The sequence below is a fragment of the Bubalus bubalis genome, chromosome 10 (assembly GCF_019923935.1).
Source record: "Bubalus bubalis isolate 160015118507 breed Murrah chromosome 10, NDDB_SH_1, whole genome shotgun sequence".
NCBI lineage: Eukaryota > Metazoa > Chordata > Mammalia > Artiodactyla > Bovidae > Bubalus > Bubalus bubalis.
This window is the reverse complement of record NC_059166.1, coordinates 101,355,100-101,369,067: the sequence shown is the minus strand read 5'-3', so window position 1 is coordinate 101,369,067 and position 13,968 is coordinate 101,355,100. Positions and strand designations below refer to the sequence as shown.

At 37.9% G+C, this 13,968-nt stretch overlaps 1 pseudogene; it reads right to left on the bottom strand.

Annotated features, from left to right (window-relative positions):
* Positions 1 to 3,230: 3,230 nt before the first annotated feature.
* Positions 3,231 to 9,821, bottom strand: LOC102401146 (annotated as a pseudogene).
* Between the last annotated feature and the right edge of the window lie 4,147 nt (positions 9,822 to 13,968).

Below are 13,968 nucleotides of genomic sequence, written 5' to 3'. Positions count from 1 at the left end.
AAAACATGTATTTCTGCTTTATTGACTATGCCAAAGCCTTTGACTGTGTGGATCACAATAAACTGTGGAAAATTCTTCAAGTGATGGGAATACCATACCACCTGACCTGCCTCTTGAGAAACCTGTATGCAGGTCAGGAAGCAGCAATTAGAACTGGACATGGAACAACAGACTGGTTCCAAATAGGAAAAGGCATACATCAAGGCTGTATATTATCACCCTGCTTATTTAACTTATATGCAGAATATATAATGAGAAACGCTGGGCTGGAAGAAGCACAAGCTGGAATCAAGATCGCCAGGAGAAATATCAATAACCTCAGATATGCAGATGACATCACCCTTATGGCAGAAAGTGAAGAGGAACTAAAAAGCCTCTTGATGAAAATGAAAGAGGACAGTGAAAAAGTTGCCTTAAAGCTCAACATCCAGAAAACGAAGATCATGGCATCTGGTCCCATCACTTCATGCGAAATAGAGGAGGAAACAGTGTCGGACTTTATTTTTGGGGGCTCCAAAATCACTGCAGATTGTGACTGCAGCCATGAAATTAAAAGACGCTTACTCCTTGGAAGGAAAGTTATGACCAACCTAGACAGCATATTGAAAACCAGAGACATTACTTTGCCAACAAAGTTCCATCTAGTCAAGACTATGGTTTTTCCCGTGATCATGTAAGGATGCGAGAGTTGGACTGTGCAGAAAGCTGAGTGCCGAAGAATTGATGCTTTTGAACTGTGGTGTTGGAGAAGACTCTTGAGAGTCCCTTGGACTGCAAGGAGATCCAACCAGTCCATTCTGAAGGAGATCAGCCCTGGGATTTCTTTGGAAGGAATGATGCTAAAGCTGAAACTCCAGTACTTTGGCCACCTCATGTGAAGAGTTGACTCATTGGAAAAGTCCCTGATGCTGGGAGGGATTGGGGGCAGGAGGAGAAGGGGACGATAGAGGATGAGATGGCTGAATGGCATCACTGTCTCGATGGACGTCAGTTTGAGTGAACTCCGGGGGATGGTGAAGGGCAGGGATGCCTGGCGTGCTGTGATTCATGGGGTTGCAAAGTGTCGGACACGACTGAGTGAATGAAATGAACTGAACTGATACCTAATTGCTATGAAATTGTGTTTAAGAAGAAAGAATTTTTAATTCACATGTATCTTTCCATTAAATTCAGAAAATAATGGAAAGATTATATGTGAATTAAAAATTCTTTCTTCTTAAACTCAATTTCATAGCAATTAGGTATCAGTCAGTTCAGTTCAGTTGCTCAGTCGTGTCCGACTCTGTGACCCCATGAATCACAGGGTGCCAAGCCTCCCTGTCCTTCACCATCTCCTGGAGTTTATACATGGAAAAATAGATTCTAAAATTTTTGAATAGTCAATAATCTTATTCTTATTGAAATAACATCAGAAGCTCTCAGGAGTTGGGTAAGTACACTGTATCTGCATAACCGTCAGGTTAAGTATAAGTTCCATGTTGTACACAGTACATAGACAAGTTGATGATGTTGCTGTTGTCGTTTACTCACTCAGTCGTGCCACCTCTTTGTGACAGCAGGCACTGCAACATTCCAGGCTTCCCTGTCCTTCACCGTCTCCCAGTGCTTGCTCAAACTCATGTCCATTGAGTCCGCAAGGCCATCAAGACACCTCATCTTCTGCCATCCCATTCTGTTCCTACCTTCAATCTTTTCCAGTATCAAGGTCTTTTTCAATGATTTAGTTCTTTGCATCAGGTGTCCAAATTATTGGAGGTTCAGCTTCAGTATCATTCCTTCCAATGAATATTCAGAACTAATTTCCTTTAGGACTGATTGGTTTGATCTCCTTGCAGTCCAAGGAACTCTCAAGGTCTTTTCCAATACTACACTTAAAAAGTATCAATTCTTCAGCACTCAGCCTTCTTTATGGTCCAACCCTCACATCCTTCATATATGAGTTGTTGAAAAAAAAAACACATATCTTTGACTATACAGACCTTTGGCAAAGTAATGTCTCTGTTTTTTAATATGTTGTCTAAATTTATCAGGAGATCAAACCAGTCAATCCTAAAGTAAATAAACCCTAAATATTCATTGGAAGGACTGATGCTGAACCTGAAGCTCCAATACTATGGTCAATTGATGTGAAGAACTAACTCATTAGAAAAGACTCTGATGCTGGTATATATTGAAAGCCAGAGAAGAAAGGGATCACAGAGGATGAGATGTTTGGATGACATCACCAGCTTGATGGACATGAGTTTCAGCAAGCTCCAGGAGTTGATTTCAGGCAGGGAAGTCTGGCATATTGCAATTCTTTGGGTCGCAAAGAGCCAGACACAACTGAGTGACTGAACTGATTAGGTTTATCACAGCTTTTCTTCCAAGGAGCAAGAGTCTTTTAATTGTATGGTGTCAGTCACCATCTGCAGTGATTTTTGATTCCAAGAAAAATAGTCTGTCACTGTTTCCCCATCTATTTGCCATGAAGTGATGGGACTGGATGCCACAATCTCAGATTTTTGAATGTTGAGTTTTAAGCCAGCTTTTTCATTCTCCTTTTTCACTTTCTTCCAGAGGCTTTTTAGTTTTTCTTTTTATTATCTTCATATCTGAGGTTGTTGATAGTTCTCCCAGCAATCTTGATTCCAGCTTGTGCTTCATCCAGTCTGGCATTTCACATGATGTATTCTGCATATAAGTTAAATAAGCAGGGCAACAATATACAGTTTTGTAGTACTCTTTTGCTAATTTTGAACCACTCTGTTCTTCTTTTTTTTTTTTTTTTTTTTAACAGCACTGTGCAGTTTTATTAACCATTCGAGTACTGTAGCATCTGCAAAATTGGAACACAATTGGGATTTAAAAGACAACATATATTCAACATCTAACAATTTGAAAGAAGCCACTACATCCTCTTTTCACAGACATGCTTTCATGGAATCAATACAGTACTAGTCATTAACCCAGCACACTAGGTGTACTGAAGCAGAAAAAAAAAAAAAAAAAAAAAGCAACAAGAAAAAATAGCTCCATTAGAAAGACTTCGACACTTTAGAAAAAGAAACACTTTTTATTTCTTCCCAATTTGCCCATAAATCAACATCATATGGTCTGAATCTACCTATACAGTCCTACATCAGCTTCTAGAATATTTTTCGAGGATGGGGGGGAAGTAAAATGACACTGGCCAGTACAGTCTTGATATTTAGGAAGGGGAAAGTGAGTAAGTCAGTTCTCAGAACAAATTAGTTGACTTCAGTCTCATCAGCAGGAACTTTGGATTCTTTGTTCTTCCGCACTTCCTCAATGTGCTTGTCCTTCTCTCGTAAACAGTCCAGTTTGGTAGCCGTGTGCCTCTTGCTTCTCTTTGTTGGCTTCCATGTTGTGGGACAGCTTGTCTTCCGCCATTTTTCTGACACTGTGGTTCTTCACTATCGTTTTCTGAAGCACTTCTTTCTTGTGCTCCCGTTTCTCACCAAACTGCTTCAAGACCTCAGCTTCATGGGGCCTGTGTCTTTCTTTTGCAGCTTCTAATTTCTTCTGAATTTCCTCCAGAGAAAGATCCTCATCCTTAGGAGGGGAAAGGGGAAATTCTGGGAGAGATTCTTTTGATTGAGGGCTGAGAATCAGTTCAAAAGCCTGGCCAGAGGCATGTTTCTCCAGTTCCTTCACCTGGATATAAGAAGCTATGGTGATGAGAAGACAAGAGACTGGAAGTGTACTCTACATGATGAATGGGCAAGGAAAACCCTTATCAGTCCATGCTGCCCGGCCACACTCTGATCAACAACAGAACTGAATGTGCACCAGTCTGTTGTTCCAGGTCCAGTTCTAACTGTTGCTTCTTGACCTGTATACAGGTTTCCCAGGAGAAATTCACATCTCTTGAAATAATTTTCCAGAATTCCCATCTCTTGAAGAATTTTCCACAGTTTGTTGTAATCCACAGTCAAAGGTTTTGGCATAGTGAATAAAGCAGAAGTAGATGTTTTTTTAGAACTCTTTTTTTAATCTATGATCCAATACATGCTTGCAATTTGATCTCTGATTCCTCTGCCTTTTCTAAATCCAGCTTGAATATCCAGACCTTCTTGTTTCACATACAGTTGTAGCCTAGCTTGGAGAATTTTGAGCACTACTTTACTAGCATGTGAAATGAATGCAATTGTGTGGTAGCATAAGCATTCTTTGGAGTTCCCTTTCTTTGGTATTGGAATGAAAACTGACATTTCCAATCCTGTGTCCACTGCTGAGTTTTCAAAATTTGCTGGCATATTGAGTGTAGCAACCTAGATAGCATATTGAAAAGGAGAGACATTACTTTGCTAACAAAGGTCTGTCTGGTCAAGGCTATGGTTTACCCAGTGGTCATGTATGGATGTCAGAGTTGGACTGTGAAGAAAGTCGAGTGCCAAAGAATCGATGCTTTTGAACTGTGGTGTTGAAGAGTCACTTGGACTGCAAGGAGATCCAACCAGTCCATTCTAAAGGAGATAAGCCCTGGGTGTTCTTTGGAAGGAATGATGCTAAAGCTGAAACTCCAGTACTTTGGCCACCTCATGCGAAGAGTTGACTCATTGGAAAACACTCTGATGCTGGAAGGGATTGGGGGCAGGAGGAGAAGGGGACGATAGAGGATGAGATGGCTGGATGGCATCACCGACTCGATGGATGTGAGTTTGAGTGAACTCTGGGAGTTGGTGATAGACAGGGAGGCCTAGCGTGCTGCAGTTCATGGGGTCGCAAAGAGTTGGACACGACTGAGTGACTGAACTGACTGACTGACTGAGTGTAGCAACTTAACAGCATCATCTTTTTTTTTTTTTAATATGAATTTATTTTATTTAATAAAATTTATTTATTTTAATTGGAGGTTAATTACTTTACAATATTGTATTGGTTTTGCCATACATCAACATGAAACCGCCACAGGTATACACGTGTTCCCCATCCTGAACCCCCCTCCCTCCTCCCTCCCTGTACCATCTCTCTGGGTCATCCCAGTGCACCAGCCCCAAGCATGCAGTATCATGCATCGAACCTGGACTGGCGATTCGTTTCATATATGATATTATACATGTTTCAATGCCATTCTGCTGAATCATTCCACCCTCTCACTCTCCCACAGAGTCCAAAAGACTGTTCTGTACATCTGTGTCTCTTTTGCTGTCTCACTTACAGGGTTATCGTTATGATCTTTCTAAATTCCATATATGTGTGTTAGTATACTGTATTGGTGTTTTTGGTAAAGATAAATAGTATATGTGGACGCTTAGCTATTATTCCTAAAATGTTTACAGATACAAATATAAATGTATGTATTTATTGCAGTATATTTCAAATGTGTAAATTTTAATAGAATGTATGAGAAAAAAAATTCAGATAATATATTTAATTTTCTTGCAGTATTTCCTTTCCCAGAATCAATTATCCATTATATGATGTGTCTTCCAAGTATAACTACTTCTTACCAGCATTAAAAGAACTTATTGAGCTAATGGTACAAAAAAAAAAAAATCTTAAAAATTAATGGAATTTTAAAAGATAAATTGTGACTTTAGAAATGCAAAATGCTGAATGTAATGTTTCCCTTAATTTATATTTCTATTTTCTCATTATATAGGATTTCAAGGGATTAGGAATTCAAGGTGTATAGGAATTCAAGGGATTTCTGTGTGTTGATTTTATATCCTGCAACTTTACTATAGTCATTGATTAGTTCTAGTAATTTTCTGGTGGAGTCTTTAGGGTTTTCTATGTAGAGGATCATGTCATTTGCAAACAGTGAGAGTTTTACTTATTTTCCAATCTGGATTCCTTTTATTTCTTTTTCTGCTCTGATTACTGTGGCCAAAACTTCCAAAACTATGTTGAATAGTAGTGGTGAGAGTGGGCACCCTTTTCTTGTTCCTGACTTTAGGGAAAATGATTTCAATTTTTCACCATTGGGGATAATGTTTGCTGTGGGTTAGTTATATATAGCTTTTATTATGTTGAGGTATGTTCCTTCTATTCCTGCTTTCTGGAGAGTTTTTATCATAAATGGATGTTGAATTTTGTCAAAAGCTGTCTCTGCATCTATTGAGATAATCATATGACTTTTATTTTTCAATTTGTTAATGTGTGTATTACATTGATTTATTTGTGAATATTGAAGAATCCTTGCATCCCTGAGATAAAGCACATTTGGTCATGATGTATAATCTTTTTAATGTGTTATTGGATTCTGTTTGTTAGATTCTGTTAAGGGTTTTTGCATCTATGTTAATCAGTGATATTGGCCTGTAGATTTATTTTTTTGTGGCATCTTTGTCAGGTTTTGGTATTAGGGTGATGTTGGCCTCATAGAATGAGTTTGGAGGTTTACCTTCCTCTGCAATTTTCTGGACGAGTTTGAGGAGGATAGGTGTTAGCTCTTCCCTAAATTTTTGGTAGAATTCATGTGTGAAGTTGTCTGGACCTGGGCTTTTGTTTGCTGGAAGATTTCTGATTACAGTTTCAATTTCCCTACTTGTGATGGGTCTGTTAAGATTTTCTATTTCTCCCTGGTTCAGTTTTGGAAAGTTGTATTTTTCTAAGAATGTGTCTATTTCTTCCAAGATGTCCATTTTATTGGCATATAGTTGCTGATAGTAGTCTCTTATGCCACTAGAAAATTACTAGAGCTAATCAATGAATATTATAAAGTTGCAGGATATAAAATCAACACAAAGAAATCCTTTGCATTCCTATATACTAATAATGAGAAAATAGAAAGAGAAAGTAAGGCAACAATTTCATTCACCATTGCAATGAAAAAAAAAAAAAATTAGGAATATATCTACCTAAAGAAACAGAAGACCTATATATGGAAAACTATAAAACACTGGTGAAAGAAATCAAAGAGGACACTAATAGTTGGAGAAATATACAGTGTTCATGGATTGGAAAAATCAATATAGTGAAAATGAGTATACTACCCAAAGCCATCTATAGATTCAATGCAATCCCTATCAACCTACCAACAGTATTTTTCACAGAGCTAGAACACATAATTTAACAATGTGTATGTAAATACAAAAAAAAAAAAAAAAAAAAAAAAAAAAAAAAAAAACTTGAATAGCCATAGCAATCTTGAGAAATAAGAATGGAACTGGAGAAATCAACCTGCCTGACTTCAAAATCTACTACAAAGCCACAATCATCAAGACAGTATGGTAATGGTACAAAGACAAAAATATAGATCAATGGAACACAATAGAAAGCCCAGAGACAAATCCACACACCTATGGACAACTTATCTTTGACAAAGGAGGCAAGAATATACAACGGAGAAAAGACAGTCTCTTTAACAAGTAGTGCTTGGAAATCTGGTCAAAGACTTGTAAAAGAATGAAACTAAAACACTTTCTAACATCATACACAAAAATAAACTCAAAATGGATTAAAGATCTAAATGTAAGACCAGGAACTGTAAAACTCTTAGAGAACCATAGGCAAAACACTCTCTGACATAAATCACAGCAGGATCCTCTATGACCCACCTCCCTGAATATTGGAAATAAAAGCAAAAATAAATAAATGGGACCTAATTAAAATTAAAAGCTTCTTCACAACAAAGGGAACTATAAGCAAGGCGATAAGACAGGCTTCAGAATAGGAGAAAATAATAGCAAATGAAGCAACTGACAAAAAATTAATCTCAAAAATATATAAGCAACGCCTGTAGCTCAATTCCAGAAAAATAAACTTCCGGGGACCAGCCCCGGCTGATCCAGGGTATTCGAAGCGGGGACGGCGTCGGCGACCTATTTATATTTATTTATTCATCAAAGATTCAAAGAGTAATAGAATGAGGATAGCTCAGTAGGAAAATTCAGTGGAGAAAAGAAGCTGAAATAAGGATAGCTCAGTGAAGAAATTCAGTGGAGAAAAGCAGCTGAAATAAGGATAGCTCAGTAGGAAAATTCAGTGGAGAAAAGCGGCTGAAATAAGGATAGCTCAGTAAGAAAATTCAGTGGAGAAAAGAAGCTGAGTGGCTTGGTTTACGCGGAAAATCAATATAACCCGTGACACCAGGTTAGCTCTGACCACGGAGGCCGCAGGCGCCCTCTCGAATAGCGGAAGGTGCCCCACCTTAGACACCTTCTCGAGTGGGTCTTAGAAGCCCAGGCAAATAAATGGTCGCAGAGGACATCCACGCTCCAGATGGACGCTCAGCCAGAAGTTAAAGGGAAGAATGACATGGGGAGACCAAGTTTCAGTGAACAAGGCCCGCACTTTATTTTCCAAAGTAGTTTTTATACCTTAAGGTATGCATAGAGGATAATGGGGGAAGGGGTAGAGTCATGCAGCAAGCCAGGCTTTCTTCCTGCAAACTTATCATATGCAAAAGTTCAGGTGATTGACATCATCTTCTGGCCCGGAGGCCTGTTAACATTTTAAGAAACTTATCTTTCTCTAAAGGTGATTATTCCAAAGTCAGGCGCCAGCCTTCCAAAAAGCATTGAACAAAGCTGCATTTTACATTTCTATACACCCATTATATCAATCAATACACTGCCAAGGACACAGTAGGTAAGGAGTATGGAGACTTAGCAGCAAACATTGGCCCAACAAGTGAAAAACCCTTCACCAATACAATTTCTAATCAATCTTTTAACTACTCAAAGGAATCTGTGTTTAGGCAGTTTAGAACATCTCCTGCCTCTCACAGTTGGGAGGCTCTGAACAATCACATGTGGCTGGAAAAACCTATTCAGGCAGGCTAGAGGATTTCCAAAGGAGTTTGTAGGTTAAACACTGTCACATCCAAGAATTATTAACTGGAGCTGTAAGCTAACTCTTTTTTCTGAGAGAGGTAGTGGGAGACAGCCCCCCGTAAAGTCAGAGGTGTAGGTGAAAGCACAAAGCAGAAAGTAGGCAGACTCTGGTTTTGGGGGTAGATGCTCGAGAATTTCCAGGGGGACTCCTGAGGCTCGATCCCGCCTTTGCGTATGCCGAGCCTCCTTCCTCATGACCTTTGTCATGGGTGGAGTGCCTCACGCTGGCTCTCAGCAGTGATAGAATTCCAGTTGAGCTATTCCAGATCCTCACTCAATATGCAATATGCCGGCTCCCAGCATCTCCCCCTTTTTTATTTCTTAAAAACAGCCAGATGCAGCTCAGTCGCGAGCTTCTGAATGTTCTGCCGAAGAATCCTGACAATACAAGGAAGAATGAATATGAGAAGCAAAATTAAAGCACCAGCAGCGATGTATCCAAGGATATTAGACAGAATGTTTTTTCTTGAAATGAAAGTTAGAGAAGGTGTGAAAAAAGTCATTAGCTGCGGTAAAATCCAGTCAAGAGTGTTTCAGGGTCTGTATTTGATTATGAAGTTTCCCTAAGTCCAGGCCAATGTCAGAGCTGTTCCAAACACCTGAGATATGATTTTTGATTTTTTCCCATTCATAATCTGTCTCATTTACCTTTAAAGATGTCACGCATATCCACCGATAATCAGCGTGGCAAGACAAAGCCATTTTCACTTTTAAAGCCTGTAAATCAGTCCCAATATGCATTATTGCCTCTTTTAAGGCATCTACTCTCATCTCCAATTTTCTATCTATAACTTCCTGTGTTGCTAGAGTTAAAGAGACATTTTTAGACATGGTATCAACATATTGGGCAGTATGCACTTGTTGACTCAATGATATTGCTGCCGCAGTAACAGAAGTAATTGCTGCTATCAAAGCCGATATTCCTAAAATAAGTAAGCCCACAAATCGCCGTTGTCGCATTAAATCTCGTAGTTGTTGTAACACGGCAAGGCCGTAATTGTCATACCAGTGGCTAGTCACTGTCACAGGTATCATGAGATAGGGTGGGCGATGTAACACCACAAAAGAGCAAACATTATATTGAGGGGTCAAACAAGATGAAAGCATACATTGTTCACAGGTCACTACATTGGGTCCACCAGTTTAAAGTCACATGTACATTAAGTTTTCCAGAATCATTGGTAAAGAGAAAAACATAAGAAGAGGGTAGACAAGCCAAATCAGAATAAGTAGAATTATTTTCTGGTTGGAGTTCATGTTGCAGCAGCCCCGTCGGTCCCGCCGGGATCTCGATGTTTATTTTGCCTCCCCTTCTGGCGGGCTCCTCTTTTGTGATCGAAGCAATGGGTGAACTGGATGTCTGGGGGTCTGCAACATGGTGAATCAGCCTGTCTAAATTGGAGAATCTGCATCCTGTGGAAAAATATAAGCACATCCTCGACCGATAGTTAATAATGGGTCAGGACCCTTCCATTGTCCTGAGAGGGCCTTCCATTTGACTAATGGTTTTGCATTTAATTGCTCCAGGCACCAATGACGAAGCATTGCAATAGTTCTGGCTGAAATCAGTATTTAAAATATTTATTACGAAAAGAGCATGTTGCAAGATTTGATGGGGAGAACTATACTTAAACTCCCCTTCTTTTAGTTTTTGAATTTGGATTTTTAATGTTTGATGCGTTTTTTCAACAATGGCTTGTCCCTGTGGATAATAAGGGATGCCTGTATTATGTTTAATTTGAAACTTTATACAAAATTTCTGAAAAGACTTAGAAGTGTAAGCAGGAGCATTGTCAGTTTTCAGAGCTTTTGGCAGGCCCAAATATGAAAAACAAGTAAAGAGATGTTGTATCACATCTTTACCTGCCTCTCTGGTACGAGCAGTTGCAATAATAACGTGAGAAAAGGTATCTACAGTTACATGAACAAAGGACAGTTTTCCAAATGAAGAAACATGAGTTACATCTGTCTGCCAGAGTACGTTAGGTTTGAGACCATGAGGATTAACTCCCATAGGTAGATTATTATAAACAGTGGGGCAGTGTAAGCAAGAACGCACAATCTCTCGAGCAGTCTCTCTGGGAATTTGGAATTGATGTCTTAAAGCAGTAGCGTATTGATGATGAAGTGAGTGAGAGGCTCTGGCCTCCTCAATCACAGTAGCCACTGTATTTCTGGTTAACAAGTCAGCCAAATCATTAAAGGCATTTAAAGGGCCAGGCAATCTGGAATGAGCCCGAATGTGTCCAATGAAAAATATTTTTTTTTCCAAATTTGTTGCTGTAACTTAGTTAACAAATGAAATATGGTAGTTTTATTTTCAGGCAAAACCGCAGTTTCAATGTGTGGAATCAGCCTGACCACATACTGAGAATCAGAGTAAAGATTAAATTCCTCATCTGTAAACATAGCAAAAGCCTCTATGACTGCTGTTAGTTCAGCTCTTTGAGCTGAAGTTTCCTGTGTTTCTAAAACCTTTTGGTGATTTTTAGTAACTATGGAGGCTTTACCATTTGCTGACCTGTCAGTAAAGGCTATCTGAGCATTTGGAATAGGAGACTGTTTACATCTGACAGGAAAAATAACTGGATGTCTGGATATAAAATTCAGCAAAACATGTGAAGGAAAATGATGCAAAAATTTTGACCAAAATAGTTTCTTATAGTAATCTGCCAATTTTCAAACATTAGAAGCACATCAAGTTGTTTTTTATTATATGGAATTACAATTTCTGATGGCTCTTTACCAAATAATTCAATGTTCCGCTTTTTTCTTTTAATATCAAAGTAGCTATTAATCCTAGATAAGAAGCCACTACTTTTTTAGTTTGAGCGAGAAGATGGCCCACTCTAGGGGGCCGTTTTGTCATAAAACCAATTTTTTGTCTGGTTACCCCAATTACACCTATGGGGGTTTTATGGCAAAGGAATTGTCAAGCAGTTGTCAATTTAATTTTTTAATTTTTAAAATTTACATTTTAACAACATGAATTTAAAGATATGTTAATTTAGGTCTAATGTTTAGTTTAGGTCTTTGTATAAATTTAAAAAATAAATGTATAACCTCCTTATCTCATTTTAGTATACAGATATACCTAAATGTAAAATGTATTTATATAGTTTATACTTGTTACCATATAATATATATAAATCGATATACTTGAATTAATCTTTATAATTAATATATTAATATATATATTACAGCAATACAATACGTACACAGCTAATACCAACCAACACAAACCAATGTACTGCAATAATACATGTCACACATATATAATTATACGGTATATAGAACATATATCATCACAGCACATCAATCTATACCAATTAATATCAGCCACTCACACATTATATTACTGCAATACATATTTAATTATACAGTATATATATAATATGCATATATGGCATACATATTTACATACAAATTAATCAAGTATAGATCCATAAATAGAATTAGGTATACCTTTATTATATTTTATTTATACCCATACCTAACTAGGCAAACTGTAATTATGTAAATATATTTATATTATGTATTTATAACAACATATAAAGTATTGTTAATTGTACCGCCTGTTGACAACTAAGAAATTGAGAAAACCCTTCTCTGAGTATCTCCTATTTGAGACAGCACGTCCCTCCCCCATAGGGTAAAGGGGAGCATAGGAACTACATAGGGTTGGAAAGTTTCACAGGTATCCTCAAACTTCCAATCTAACATTTTTGAACTTTTAACTACTGTGGGGGCTTGAGGGCAAATGAAACAAAATTTGACTCTTGAAATCTATCAGGGCAACTTGCCAATCATGACTATTTTGTAAAAGACTTGCAGTTGATCCTTATTGAGTGAAATTATTATATTTGTTACTTTTTTTCTAAAAAGTTTTACACTTCTTTTTTCTTCCTTTTATAATTAATTGTGTCACCAGGCTGGGGAAAGATAAAACTATTTTTCTTGGGGTCACTGATAGATGGAACCAATGGGCCTTTTTGTCACAAGCGCCTTGTAGGTGTATGTTTTGTGGCAAGAATAATTTAATCTCATCTTTTGGTAATATTAATCCTAATTAACTGATCATTTAAAGTCTCATCTACTTTAACAAGAGCTGACTGTCGTCTTAGTCAACTTTTGCTTAGAACTGGAATTAGGATCGCTTTTTAAGCAATCAAACAAAGGCTTTAAATCTGCAGTAGTCAGTTTTAAATGTGGGCGTATCCAATTACTGTCCCCTAATAATCCCTAATAATTTTTGGAAATCATTTAGAGTTAGTAAACAATCTTCAAATGGGCATTATCAATTTTCAAAACTTTTGGCACCTAAATATGAGAAGCAAGTAAAGAGGTGTTGCACAACATCTTTATAAGCTTTTCCAATTATCGTTTTGTAAACTAAATCTGGTCTATAGCTTTTTATATGACAAGTAACCATCTAATCTTTGCTTGAATACTTCCAGCAACGGGGAACTCACTATTTTTCAAGGCTTTAAACGCTCCCTCACCTTTTTTTTTTACAGCATTTCCACCCTGTATATCACTTTCTCTAATCTCACCAACTCATTTTCAGTAGTATGTGTGGGCCAGGAACTGGGCCAGTTTTTTTCAGCAATGTTAAGAGATGTCTGTTCTTGTGTCTAATAGCCCTGAGATTTTACTTTTTTGAATTAAAAGATTTTTTAAAGGCCTTGGAGCTGTAATTTCCTGCACCCAAAAGGCTAGATCACTAGATCTAAACGCTCTGTGGCTCTTAGCTTGAGAAGTCAAGTTTTTTCCTGTCTGATAAGGTAAAAGCAAAAACTGTGTTATTCTTTGACCTTTATTAATTTGTAGTTTTGGTAGGCTGCGAGATTAAAACTAATTTCTCCAATATAATCAGAATCTACTACACCATGTACCACCGAATTTTTTTTTTTTTTTTTTTTAAGAAAGCGAGCTTCGCCCTAGCACAAGTCCTACAATGCCCTCAGGCAGGGGGCCAGCCACTCCCATTGGAATTGGAGTAACCAGCTAGTCAAGGGTTAATATTGTTGTTAAATCCCCTTACGGTTTTTCTCTTAGCCTGGGTGAGACCCCCCTGAGGGGGTTTTCTCCAAGGAGCACGCTCTGCATATTGTGCATGCAGTCTTGTTTTAAAAGCTCCACTGTTTAAAAAACTTTTTTTTTTTTTTTTTTTCTCAGGCTT